At 46.9% G+C, this 13,193-nt stretch overlaps 1 protein-coding gene across 1 annotated transcript in view; it reads right to left on the reverse strand.

The window, feature by feature from the left end:
* Nucleotides 1–1,287, reverse strand: part of pdhx (pyruvate dehydrogenase complex component X) — a 174,197-nt gene extending 172,910 nt beyond the window's left edge. The window contains exon 1 of the mRNA XM_052029617.1: nt 1,121–1,287. The gene's annotated coding sequence lies outside the window, so the exon portion shown is untranslated. The remainder of the gene's footprint in view (nt 1–1,120) is intronic.
* Nucleotides 1,288–13,193: the final 11,906 nt, after the last annotated feature.

The following is a 13,193-nucleotide window of genomic DNA, read 5'->3' on the forward strand; positions in this document are numbered from 1 at the left end:
CCTTATTGCATTGCACTTTCTCTGTAGCTGTGATACTTTACTCTGTACTGTTATTTGTGTTTACCTGTACTACATCAATGCACTCTGTACTAACCCAATGTAACTGCACTGTGTAATGAATTGACCTGTACAATTGGTATGCAATTGTACAGGTCAATTCATTACACAGTGACAATAGTAAACCAATACCCTAAACAGTATTGATGTACAGAGGGATCTTGAGATTCAAGTCCATTGCTCCCTGAAAGTTACTGCACAAGTCGATGGGGTGGTAAAGAAAGCATATGGCATGCTTGTCAAGCATCGAGTTCGAGAGTCAGGAAGTTATGTTGCAGCTTTATAAAACTCTGGTTAGGCCGCATCTGGGGTACTGCATTTAATTCTGGTCGCCCCATTACAGGAAAGGACGTGGAGGCTTTGCAGAGGGTACAGAAGAGGTTTACCAGGACCTGTCTGGATTAGAGGGCATGTGCTGTAAAGAGAGGTTGAACAAACTGGGGTTGCTTTCTCCAGAGCAGAGGAGGCCTGATAGAAGTTTATAAAATTATGAGAGGAATAGATAGAGCACACAGCCGGTATCTTTCTCCCAGGGTCGAAACATCTAATTACTAGAGGGCATGCATTTTAGGTGAAAGTTCAGAGGAGATGTGTGGGGCAAATTTTGTTTTTTGCACAGAGTGGTGGGTGCCTGGAATGCATTGTCAGGGGTGGTGGTGGAGGCAGATGTGACAGAGCATTTAAGAGGCTCTTGGATAGGCCCATGAATGTGCGAATTGAAGGATACGGAGGACGTTAAGGCAGAAGGGACTGGGTGTCATTAGCTTAATTAGTTCGGCACAACATCTTGGGACGAAGGGTTTGTTCCTCTTACTGCTATGTTCATCTGTCGCCGCCCCCAAAGCCCCCACCCTTAGGGAATATGTTCCTCCACCTCCACCCCTCCGGACGGTCCGTGTCCATCCCCGGGGCACCGCTTGTTCCTGCCGCCCGCCACAGGGAGACCCATCCCCGGCTCCAGCCCGACCCGGCCCGTCCGTCCCCCCCTCCCGCCGCCGCCCTTGGCGCTCCCGCGGGCCCCGTCACCCTCCGCCTTCCGCGGCGTCAGACGGCCGTCACTCACCCAGCAGCCGGTGGCTGGTGCCAGGTACCTGCAGCGGCCGAAGCGCACGGCGGCCCCCGCCAGGTGACGGGGCGACAGGGAGCCGCGAAGGGCACGCAGCGGCCCGAGGAAGGAGGCCGCCATGCCGGTGAGCGCCATGGCAACAGGGCGGAGTGCGCAGGCGCACTTGCGGAAGCCGCAGCGCCGGCCTGCGGGACCGTTAGGGTTGGCGCAGGGTCGGGTCGGGTCGGGTCGGTGATGCTCCCGCTCTCCGGTTACTGTCCGACAGTCATGAGTAGCCAGTGTTGCGGCGCCGGGGTGGGTGAGGGAGGTTCCGTGGGTCTTGCTGTCGGCTCAGTCCCAGTCACCGTCCCCGGGTGTCGCCGAGCCGGGGTGACCTCGGACAGAGAGTAAGTCCGGCCTCTGACAACCGCCACTTCGTTTGAAGTCTGTGGGTGGAGGGGGGGGGGTGTGAGACTGAGGTGGTGGGGGAGGGGGGGGGGTGAGACTGAGGTGGTGGGGGGAGGGGGGGGGTGAGACTGAGGTGGTGGGGGAGGGAGGGGGGGAGGTGAGACTTGGGGGGGGGAGGGAGGGAGGGGGGGTGGGGAGGTGAGACTTGGGGGAGGGAGGGGGGAGGTGAGACTTGGGGGGGAGGGAGGGGGGGAGGTGAGACTTGGGGGGAGGGAGGGGGGGTGGGGGTGAGACTTGGGGGGGGAGGGAGGGGGGGTGGGGGAGGTGAGACTTGGGGGGGAGGGAGGGGGGGTGGGGGAGGTAGACCTTGGGGGGGGATGGAGGGGGGTGGGGGGGAAGGTGAGACTTGGGGGGGGAGGGAGGGGGGGTGGGGAGGTAGAGACTTGGGGGGGGAGGGAGGGGGGGTGGGGGAGGGAGACTGGGGGGGGAGGGAGGGGGGGTGGGGGAGGTGAGACTGGGGGAGGGAGGGAGGGGGGGGTGGGGGAGGTGAGACTGGGGGGGGGTGGGGGAGGTGAGACTGGGGGAGGGAGGGAGGGGGGTGGGGAGGTGAGACTGGGGGAGGGAGGGAGGGGGGGGTGGGGGAGGTGAGACTGGGGGGAGGGAGGGGGGTGGGGGAGGTGAGACTGGGGGGAGGGAGGGAGGGGGGTGGGGAGGTGAGACGGGTGGGGGGAGGGAGGGGGGGTGGGGGAGGTGAGACAGGGGGGAGAGGGAGGGGGGATGGGGGAGGTGAGACTGGGGAGGGAGGGGGGGGGTGGGGGAGGTGAGACTGGGAGGGAGGGAGGGGGTGGGGGAGGTGAGACGGGGGAGGGAGGGAGGGGGAGTGGGGGAGGTGAGACTGGGGGGAGGGAGGGAGGGGGAGTGGGGGAGGTGAGACTGGGGGGAGGGAGGGGGGAGGGGGGTGGGGGAGGTGAGACTGGGGGGAGGGAGGGGGGGTGGGGGAGGTGAGACTGGGGGGGGAGGGAGGGGGGATGGGAGGTGAGACTGGGGAGGGAGGGAGGGGGGTGGGGGAGGTGAGACTGGGAGGGAGGGAGGGGGTGGGGGAGGTGAGGTAGGGGGGGGAGGGGGGGGGTGGAGAGTGGGGAGGGGGGGGGAGGTGGAGGTGAGACTGGGGGGAGGAGGGGGGGGTGGGGAGTGGGGAGGGAGACTGGGGGAGGGAGGGGAGGGGAGTGGGGGAGGTGAGACGGGGAGGGAGGGGGGGTGGGGGAGGTGAGACGGGGGGGGAGGGGGGGTGGGGGGGTGAGGTGAGACGGGGAGGGAGGGGGGGTGGGGGGGGTGAGGTGAGACTGGGGGAGGGAGGGGGGGGGGGGAGGTGAGACAGGGGGAGGAGTGGGGGAGGAGTGGGGGAGGTGACTGAGGGGGAGGAGTGGGGGAGATGAGGCTGGGGGTGTGGAAGAAGTGAGTGTGGGGTGAGGTGAGGTTGGGGGGCTGTGGGGGTGAGGCGAGCTGGAGGGGGTGTGGGGGTGAGGTGAGGCTGTGGGGTATGGAGGTGAGGTGTGGGGCTGTGGGGTGAGATGAGGCTGTGGGGGAGGGGAGGCTAGGGGGGTGGGGATGGTGAGGCGAGGCTGGGGGGTTGAGGTGAGGCAGGGGGTGTGAGGGTGGGATAGGGGATGTGAGGTGAAGCTGGGGGGGGTGGGGAGGTGAGACTTGGAGATGAGACTTGGAGGTGGGGGAAGGGAGGTAATTGGTTTATTATTGACACATGCACCAAGATACAATAAAAAGTTCTGTTTTGTATGGCATCCAGACCATCCCACAGATAAGTAAATCAAGGTGGTACAAAAGGACAAAAAAAGTGCAGAACGTAGTGTTACAGTTACAGAGAGAGTGCAGTGCAGGCAGACAAATAAAGTGCAAGGGCCACCATGAGGTAGACTGTGAGGTCAAGAGTACATCTTTGTGGTACAAGAGGTCCGTTCAAGGGTCAGGTAGAAGCTGTCCTTAAGCATGGTGGTTTGTGTTCTCAAGCTTTTGTATCTTCTGCCCGATGGAAGGGGAGAAGAGCGAATAACCGGGGTGGGAGGGTTTTGATTGTATTCGCTGCTTTCCCAAGGCAGTGGGAAGTGTAGACAAGAGTTAAGGTCAAAGTCGAGTTTATTGTCATATGCACAAGTATACATATGCACACGTGCAATGAGAAACTTGCTTGTAGTAGCATCACAGGCACATAGCATCAAATACACAACATTCACAAGAAAAACATAAACAGTTTTCAAGAAAGAACACAATTAGAGGGAAGGCTGGTTTTCAGGATAGACTGGGCTGTGTTCACAAACTCTGCAGTTTCTTGTAATCTTGGGCAGAGCAGTTGCCATAGGATCTTTCTGTGCTTTCTATGGTGCATCTAAAAATTGGTGAGGGTCGTGCCAAATTTCCTTAGCCTTTTGAGGAACTTGAGGCCGTGAATCTGTTTCAGCAGTAGGTGAATTGCAATGGGTTGAGGTTGCTTGGGAGGCTGGAGTTGATGTGTGTCAGTGACCAGCCTCTCGAAGCACCATGATGGTGGATATCAAAGCCACAGATGGTAGTCATTAAGGCACGTTACCTTATTTTGCTTTGACACCGGGCTGACAGTGGTCTTGTGGGAACCTCAGATTTGGTGGAGGGATGATAAGGACGGGAAGGTGGGATGGGGACAGGGAGGAAGGGAAGCTGGAGGGACTGGGGACGGTAAGGAGACAAGGAGGGGGAAGATGATGCAGGGTTTGGAAAGGTTATAGAGGAGGATGTGAAAGTGAAGCACTCGAGGAATGAAGGTAACACCATGAGGTGAAGGGGCTCTGGATTGGAAGGGTGTTGGTGGTTATGGTCAGGGATAGACACCTGGGAGGTGGTGAGGTAAGTGAGGGTTGTAGGGGGATGTTCAGACGTGACAGCCGAGGAGGATAGACAAACCTAGAACTGAAAGGTAGGATGTGGAGCAGATGAGGCTGAGATCTCGGCAAAAGCACAACGCAACTTCTTTATGGTAAACCAGAAATACTCCACAAGAAATTGCAGAGAGTTGTGAATGCAGCCAACTCTTGATCTCCCAATCTATCTCATTGCAGCCCTTGCACTTTATTCGTCTACCTGCTCTGCACTTTCTCTTTAGCTGCTACACTATATTCTGCATTTTGTTTTCTTTTTACTACCTCAGTGTACTAATGTATGGCATGATCTGCTTGGATGGCATGCAAACAAAGTCTTTTACTATGTCTCAGTACACATGATAATAAACTAATACCAATATTCAACAAGTCAGGTCCTACCTTTGTCAATCTGGACGTTGGTTCTGTGCATCTCTTCAGATATTAGCTGACTTGCTAAGTAATATTTTCTTCTTTTTCAAATTTTGAGCATGTGTTGTGTTTTGTTTTTGGATGCTTCTGGTTTTTGGCCAAATGCTTCTGTGTCAATTGGAATTCAACATCTTCTGAGAAGTCACTATCCAAAATGCAACCTGATGAAGTGGTATATGGTATTGCAACTTTTCCTTGCTAATTGAGGAAAAGGTTAGCAAGTCTTGTCAGCACAGTCAATTTATAAAGCCTTTTGTCCATGGTATCTGCTGTAATGGTTTGCAATCTTAGCCAATATATAAATCTGAATCATTGAGAAAGGTGCAGTTGTCATCAAGTTTTTCAATGTGACAGCGGTTTTAAATTATGGGGAAAACCATTACTGTGGAGTGGGTTTTTTATTTATAATATGCACCAACATGACCAAGAATATTTTACAAGTTTTATATATAACACTTTAGCAAACATTTATGGGATGCAAACCAAATTATTCTCCTGGTTATGAGATAGAAGACAGTAGGGTTAGCGGATACATATACAAATTGAAAGGTGTCTCGTAAGGATCTGTGAGAGCCTGAGCTTGTCATTCATTAATATTAGAAGACTGAGAGTGGGTTTCAGTTTCATGGTAGGCCAGAGTAAAGATGTAATGTTTTTTTTTCTCTCAAAGGTGACCCAGCATCTATTCATCATAAGCAAAATGTCATCAAAGAATGACTGATGGCCAACCAGATGATCTCAATTAATGAGTCAATCTCCAATAATCCAACACATGAACCCACAGTGACATTTGAATCTGATACCAATAAGGGAAGTCCCAGTAGCTGATCTCGCTGTTAGGCATTAATAGCCCTTCATTATTTCATACATTAAGTAACTGCATATACATTGTCCAGTATGAATTGCAAAGACATCCCACATGTCACACCCAACCTGAACAATCATCTACATGATAATCTCATGCATTTAAGACTCTCTGACTGTATGACAACATCAAATCCAATCATTGGACCTCAGTCCTTGATCTGCAACTCTAGTTTGTGATTTCATATTCCATACTGTAAACACATATTGTTAATGGCTTGGAACAAAACCAAAAATACCAGGTAAATAATGTAGTATGGGAGCACTGTATCACAGGCATTCATAGATTAAACATTGAACAGAACTGGATGGACTTTAAGGAAAACACAAAATGCTGGAGGAACTCAGTGGGTCAAGCGGTATCTATGGAGGGAAATGGACAATCGACATGGATGGTCTTTGATGCAGGTGAACGTGAAGACAATTGTTCTGTTTTGGACTGCAAAAAGATCTGAGTATTGTTTAAATGCTGAGAAGTGGTGATTTAGAGAGTTTACGTAGAACACTAACTTGCACTGGTCCGGTACAAAACAAAATAAATAAGGTCAATCAAATATCTTCTTTATAACCCAAAACACAGGTTAGACTGGTGCAGTTTATTTTAGTGTGTATTAATCTTGGAAAGAGATCTGCACGGAAGGATATATTTGACATGGAGTCCGTACAACGTAGATTCATGAGATTCCAGGGGGTGAGGGTGATAACTCACAAAAGGAAATTGAGGGCAATACCTGAATTCACTGGAGTTTAGACCAAATGAAGAATTGATGGGATAGATGCAGCAAAGCTGGAAATTCTAGAAACGAGGAGCCATAAGGAGTCTGTCAATTAGGGTAGAGGTGAACAGAAATTTTCTCATACAGAAGAATGTGGCTAGTAGTATCATCAGGAATGCCTGCCACCTGACCATTCCCTTTTCTCTCTTCTACCTTCTTGGAGAAGAGACTGGAGGTTGAAAGCCCAGACATGCAGGTTTAAGAACACCTGAACCAATCACCCCTTTCACATCCCCTTCCCGGTAGTGCTGCCACATTCCCGTACTCTTACCTCTACCTCTCTCAGTTATTCCGTTATCGTCACTTTAGCATTTCTTTTGCGCTACTTCAGATTGCGCTACGATCTTTACACTTTTCTGCTGTTTGCACTTGTCGTATTTTTTACTACCATGTATACTGTTTACTCTGTGAGCTTTATGTGAACAAGGAATTTCATTGCACTCTGGTGTATATGACAATAAACTAATCCAATCTAGTCTTGTGGAACTTCGGAATTTTATGAGTCTGTGGATGTTCAAGGCCAAGAACTGTAGGTTTTTGTCTGAAGGAAGAAAGTGGACCTGAGGCACAAGATTAGCTATTGAAATGGCAGGGCAAGTTCAAGGGGTTAGCTAGCCCACATTGCGTTTGATGTTGCAAAACACTGGAGGAATATTCGCCAGCATGTTACCAGGGCTCCAAAGATCAGTTTACGATGAGAGATTATATAAACATGAGTTTGTATTTGTAATTTGAGATTCTTAGTATGTAGAAAAATGATCTGCAAGCTGAAGAAAAACCTTTTCCACTTGTTGGGGAAAATTAGGCAAGAAGATGTGACCTTAAAATTAAAGTCAGGCCTCTTAGGAGAGAAGTTAAAAGTTAGAGTTACAGTACCTTCAATGTGCTTTCTTCTCAACGTTCACTTCAAAGGGGCAAAGGGGGTACATAGTAGAGGCAAACTTGAAAGCATATGGCTGTGGCAAATGCGGCATCACCACAGGAAGGCAAGAGGCGGGGCTGCACCGCTTCAGTTTTGCAGCAAAAAGCATCAGGAAATTTATTGAAACAGAATACAAAACAAAGATTTTTTAAAGCGCAGACTGTGCTGGATCATTATTATTAAGATTACTGCTTTTTGATGCAAGATTCTGGTTGAAATAAGTCATGGCTATTGTTTGAGAATATAAGTAGTTGTGCTGCCCCATCTGCACAGCGTGACACTTACAGATGTTCCTGGTCCTTTGAGCAATTCTTGTATCTCAGCACTCTGTATAAAGAGCAGTAATTGCTGTAATAACCAAAGAGGATAATTGCAAGAAATGTTTTCGCACAATGACACATAGTAATTGACCTCTAGCAAAGACACATTCCCTTCAAAAAATTATCTTTACAATTGACAGTTGTGAGATTCATAAAGTGTGTGTGGAACCCGGGGCAGGATGCAGGGTACAATTAAGCCATATGCCACGTTCTTGAAAAGGGAAGGGAAATGAGCTGCTTTAAAAATACTATCAGCAAATGTACGTCTGTGTTTTTGTTCAGCTAAGTGAACAGCTATTTTAAGATGTGGCAAAATTGCTCCATCATAAAGTTTTGTCATAAAATATGGCAGGTAGGAATTATGAATCCTTGCATTTAGAGGTTCAAATGTAGATTTATTCTTAAAGTTGGTGCTGTTTGAGTAGAGATTTCTAACTCATTGAGAGCTGCACTTACCTGTGTGACAAGATAAAGCAGAAGTTGGTTTGAGTGTAGAGTTCCACGTGTGATCATTGATCACTTATTCATTGCACTGACTACCATACAAGAGGTTTCAAATTGTATTCTTCACTTGTGCTTGTGTAATTATCTGATCTCAGCTTGGGGCAAAAGTTGGATCATTATGTCTAGATCCAAATCTAGAGATTAGGTAACCTTGCTGAAATTCAGTAAGGCCAAAGAGCTTGGCTTTTCTTTGCAGTTATTGGGGAAAAAACAAAAATTGTCCTATTTATATACAGGAACTTCCTCCAGGCTCAACAACAAATTGAATTGTTGAGGAACTTTCCATTCAACACTTTTAATAGAAAGTGATAATATGATCTGAAACAAGTACACATTTAGTTGCACTAGATCAAATAACTTGTTGGATGTCTTCCTTGTTGATGTCTTTCTACTGACTACAAATTGCTGATTCTGTAGCGCTGGCACATTTATTGAAAATTTGTCCTTTGTCCTTTCTGGTTTTTACACTAAAACAGTCGAAGATCATCCATCATCTTTGTATTCAGATGCCTAATGTGTTATTGATCAACAAACGAATTGCTGGAGGAACTCAATGGCTCAAGCAGCATTTGTGTGTTTGGGGGGGGGGGGGGGGGGAGGGGGTTGGTGGCTGGAAGCAATTGTTGACATTTCCGATGGGTACCCTGCATCAGGACTGGTGAAGGGTCTTTTGACCCAAGATGTCAACAGTTTCTTTCCCCCAACAGATGCTTTCCTCCAGCAGTTTGCTTTTTGCTGTAGTTTCAGGCATCTGCAGTCTCTTGTATCCTCTTGTTATTGATCAAACAATCTCTCGATAGCATCTTCAGCTCCTGACTTCACATTCCAGTTCCTACTGCATGAGCATGAAGGAGTATTTGTTATAAGCAACTTCCTTGAGAGAGATCCAAAATTCTTTCACTGTCAGCAGCTTACAACTCCTCAACTCTCCTGCTTCGGAAACTTATGAAGCTTTTTTATATTTACTTGCCTTTCCTTGCATCCAATCTTTACATTTGGTAACTGAGAGTTGTTCTGGTTCCTTTCTCATCCATGTATTTTATTTCTTTTATGGCAGGAGAAAGAATCAGCAACACTGTCTTCTTATCAAAAGCTGAAACTCCTGTCCATTTCTGTAATTTCAAACAAAGACTTGATTATATTTCACCCATCATTCCTTCAGCTTCCATTTTGAAGATTTCTTTGTGGCCTTAATTCAAATGATTTCTATAATTAAAAGTGAATATATGATATATTAGACTATTTTCCAAACAAGGCAATGCTATCTTTCCTCATTCAACCACGATGTGGCCACAGGAATTATTGAATTATATCTTTAGTCTAAGACTTAAGACCTAATATTCTATTATCAAGCAATCCAGAAATCATAAATTCTCACACTCATCGTGCAGTTTACCTCTATTTACAGCTTGAAGAAGACTCCATAGGGCCAATAAACAAGGCCTTTTAAGACCACACAAAAGGAATTACACATTTACAAAGAGAGGGAGAAGAGGCATGTTTCACCAGATGGATTCCGTTGTTGGGTTTTTCGTACGAGGAGAGATTAAGCAGACTGGGCTATAGTCTCAGGAGTTGAGAAGAATGATGTGGTCTCATTGAAACATGTAAGATTCCTACTGGACTCAACAGGGTAGACACAGGAATGTTTCCCTTCCTGGGGTCACCATCTCAAAACAAGAGGTCACCCTTTCAGGCAAAATATTTTCACCAAGAAGGTAAAGAATCTTTGGAATCCTCCTTCCAAGAGGGTCATGGAGGCTCAGATGCTGAGTATATTCAAGATAGAGATTGATAATTTTTGGATAACAAGAAGATCAAACTTATGGGATTAGTGCAGAATTGGCACCAAAGAATCAGCCACAATCTAACTAAACAGCAGATCAGGCTTGAGGGGCCAAATGGCCTACTCCTGCTTCCACTGACCTCTGTGCCTTAATGTCCTCACCCATTGCCATGGACCATCCCCAGTCATCCTGGCTGGGCATCAATTGGTATTGGTTTATTACCGAGGTACAGTGAAAAACTTGTCTTGCATGCCGTTCGTACAGATCAATTCATTACACAGTGCATTGAGGTAGTACAGGGTAAAAATAATAACAGAGTACAGAGTAAAGTGTCACAGTTACATAGGAAGTGCAGTGCAGGTAGACAATAAGTTGCGAGGTCATAACAAGGTAGATTGTGAGGTCAAGAGTCCATCTCATTGTATAAGGGAACTGTTCAATAGTCTTATCACAGTGGGATAGAAGCTGTCCTTGAGCCTGGTGGTTTTTGCCCTCAGGCTCCTGTATCTTCTGCCTGATGGGAGAAGGGAGAAGAGAAAATGACCGGGGTGGGTGGGGTCTTTGATTATGCTGGCTGCTTCACTAAGGCAGCGAGAGAGTCCATGGAGAGGAGGCTGGTTTCTGTAAAATGCTGGGCTGTGTCCACAACTCTCTGTAGTTTCTTGTGGTCCCAGGCAGAGCAGTTGCCATACCAAGCCATGATACATCCAGATAGGATGCTTTCTGTGCATCGATAAAAATCAGTGGTGTCAAAGGGGACATGCAATTTCTTTAGCCTTCTGAAAAAGTAGAGGTGCTGGTGAGCTTTCTTGGCTGTGCGTCTAAGTGGTTGGACCAGGGCAGGCTATTGGTGATGTTCACTCCTAGGAACTTGAAGCTTTCAACCCTGTGACCTCAGCACCATTGATGTAAACAGGTGCATGTACACCGCCCCCTTTCCTGAAGTCAATGACCATTGGCCAGGCTGTCAATTTGTCTGGCTACTGAATGGGAAAAGAAAAATAAAAGTGAAACATTTATAGGAAACAGTTTTAAAAAGCATTTAAAATCAATTGTTAAACTTAAAGTATTGTTCTTGATGGAGAGTCACATAGGGGAGAACAAAATGGCAACAAATGTCTTGGAGGAGCAATGCCACCAAGTGATTGGCCTGCCAGTCTCCTCATTGTTTCTGCAGCCTGTCCGATTTGGTGGTGCCCCACTCTACTTGCATTGTTTCCTGTCCAATAGTATCACAGTGTTATCCACTTATGGCAGTGCCCTGTTGTTTTGTTATTTTGAATGCACTAATTTAGCCAATATTTAGATTCTAAACTAATGAAAAGGTTCACGTAAGTAAAATAAAAAATTCAGATTCAATTTGTGACGTCACTCAAATACAATCTGAATTTGTAAACAAACTCGCAGGTTATTGGAGTTGAATACTGACATGATGCATGCAAAGGTAAAGTATAAGTAATCCAACTGAGAAAAATGTTAATAGAATGAATAGGGAATGAGAAATACTTATAAGCTGAAATCAAAATAGTTATAGTTAAAGGGAATTGAAGCTTTAAGAAATAGTTTTAAAAAGCTTTTAAAATCAATTGTTAAATTTAAAGTATTGTTCTTGATGAAAGAGTCATATGGGAGAGAACAAAGTGACGTCAACAAAGACGTTGGAGCTCCAGCAACTGGAGTTAGATAGGTGGACGTCAGACCAGTGAAGGATGGCTGACCTCAGCAAAGGGTTGTGGTTTAAAACAGACAGCGGAAATAAAAACCCAGTATTTAGATAAAGAATTTTCTTCTAATGTATCTGTTTGCACTTCCTGATGTGGAACGTCCAAAACATGGTTAACACCACTTTGCTCGTTAAGGCACAGAGGTCAGTGGATATAATGAAGGGAAGCTATGTGGCTGAGAAGAGGCCATTAAAAGAACATAAGAAATAACCCCTCTTGCCTGCTCTGCCAATCAAGATGTTCATGGCTGACCTTCAACCTCAACGCCACTTTCATGTACTAATCCCATATTCCCTTGGTTTCCTTAACATCTAAAAATCTATCCCTGTCCTGGATATACCCAGCAACTGAGGCTCCACCGCCCTCTTTAGTCGAGAATTTCAATGATTTGCTACCCTTCAAGTGAAGAAATTTCTTCTCACCTCTGTCCTGAATGGATGGTCCATATTTTGAGACTGATTCTAGACACCCCAGCTAGGGGAGAACATCATTCCTGCCTCTACCCTTTCAGACACACAAGGATCTTGTATGTTTCACTACAATCATTTCTTATTCCTCTAAACTCTAAGGATATGTCCCAGTCTGCTTAATCTCTCCTCATGCAACAAACTCACCATCCACGAAAATATTTTAAAAAGTTAAAACGTGATCTGATGTTGGCCAATCCAAACCAGAGTGCACGCGTATTTATTCCATTTAGTCATAGATTCATCACGGAAACAGGCCCTTTGATCCATCTTGACCATCAAGCATCCATTTTACACCAATTCTAACCTAATACCGTTTGTCCTTCTCCCCACATTCCCATCGACCCCCCAGATTCTACCACTCACTACAGGCAATTTGTAATGGCCATTTCGCCAACCAGCCAGCATGCCTTCGGATGTGGGAGGATACTGGAGCACCCAGAGGAAACACATGCAACACAGGGAGAACGTGCAAAGTCCACACAGACAGCACCCGAGGTCAGGATTGAACCGGGGCCACTGGAGCTATGAGGCGGCAGCTGTGCCACCATGTCCCCCTTTCTGACCATCACCATTAATATAATATCAAACAGGTTATTCATCTATTTGAGGATGAGACACCAAAAATTGATCAACAATATTGATATGCGTGCTAACACTAAACAAATCATCCTGATCTCGATAAAGTACTGAGCTGGGCAGCACGGCATGGTCCGACCTAAGGCTAGTACTTTATTAGAATGTTCAGCTGACCTGACCAAACCCAACACGTCGTTGGACTCGGATCAGACAATCAGACTTTATCAGGAGGCTATTAAGCTAAAGCACAGTCAAACGCATGCTAGCAATGTGAAGAGAGCAAGAGTGTCTTTCAGAATCACATTTTAGCAATGTACAGAGCACATTCATAACATGTTCACAATACAGAGAGTGCGTGCACAATTGTCTGTAATCATACATCTTTTATCAGCCTTTGCTACA

This window comes from Pristis pectinata, chromosome 14 (assembly GCF_009764475.1).
Source record: "Pristis pectinata isolate sPriPec2 chromosome 14, sPriPec2.1.pri, whole genome shotgun sequence".
NCBI lineage: Eukaryota > Metazoa > Chordata > Chondrichthyes > Rhinopristiformes > Pristidae > Pristis > Pristis pectinata.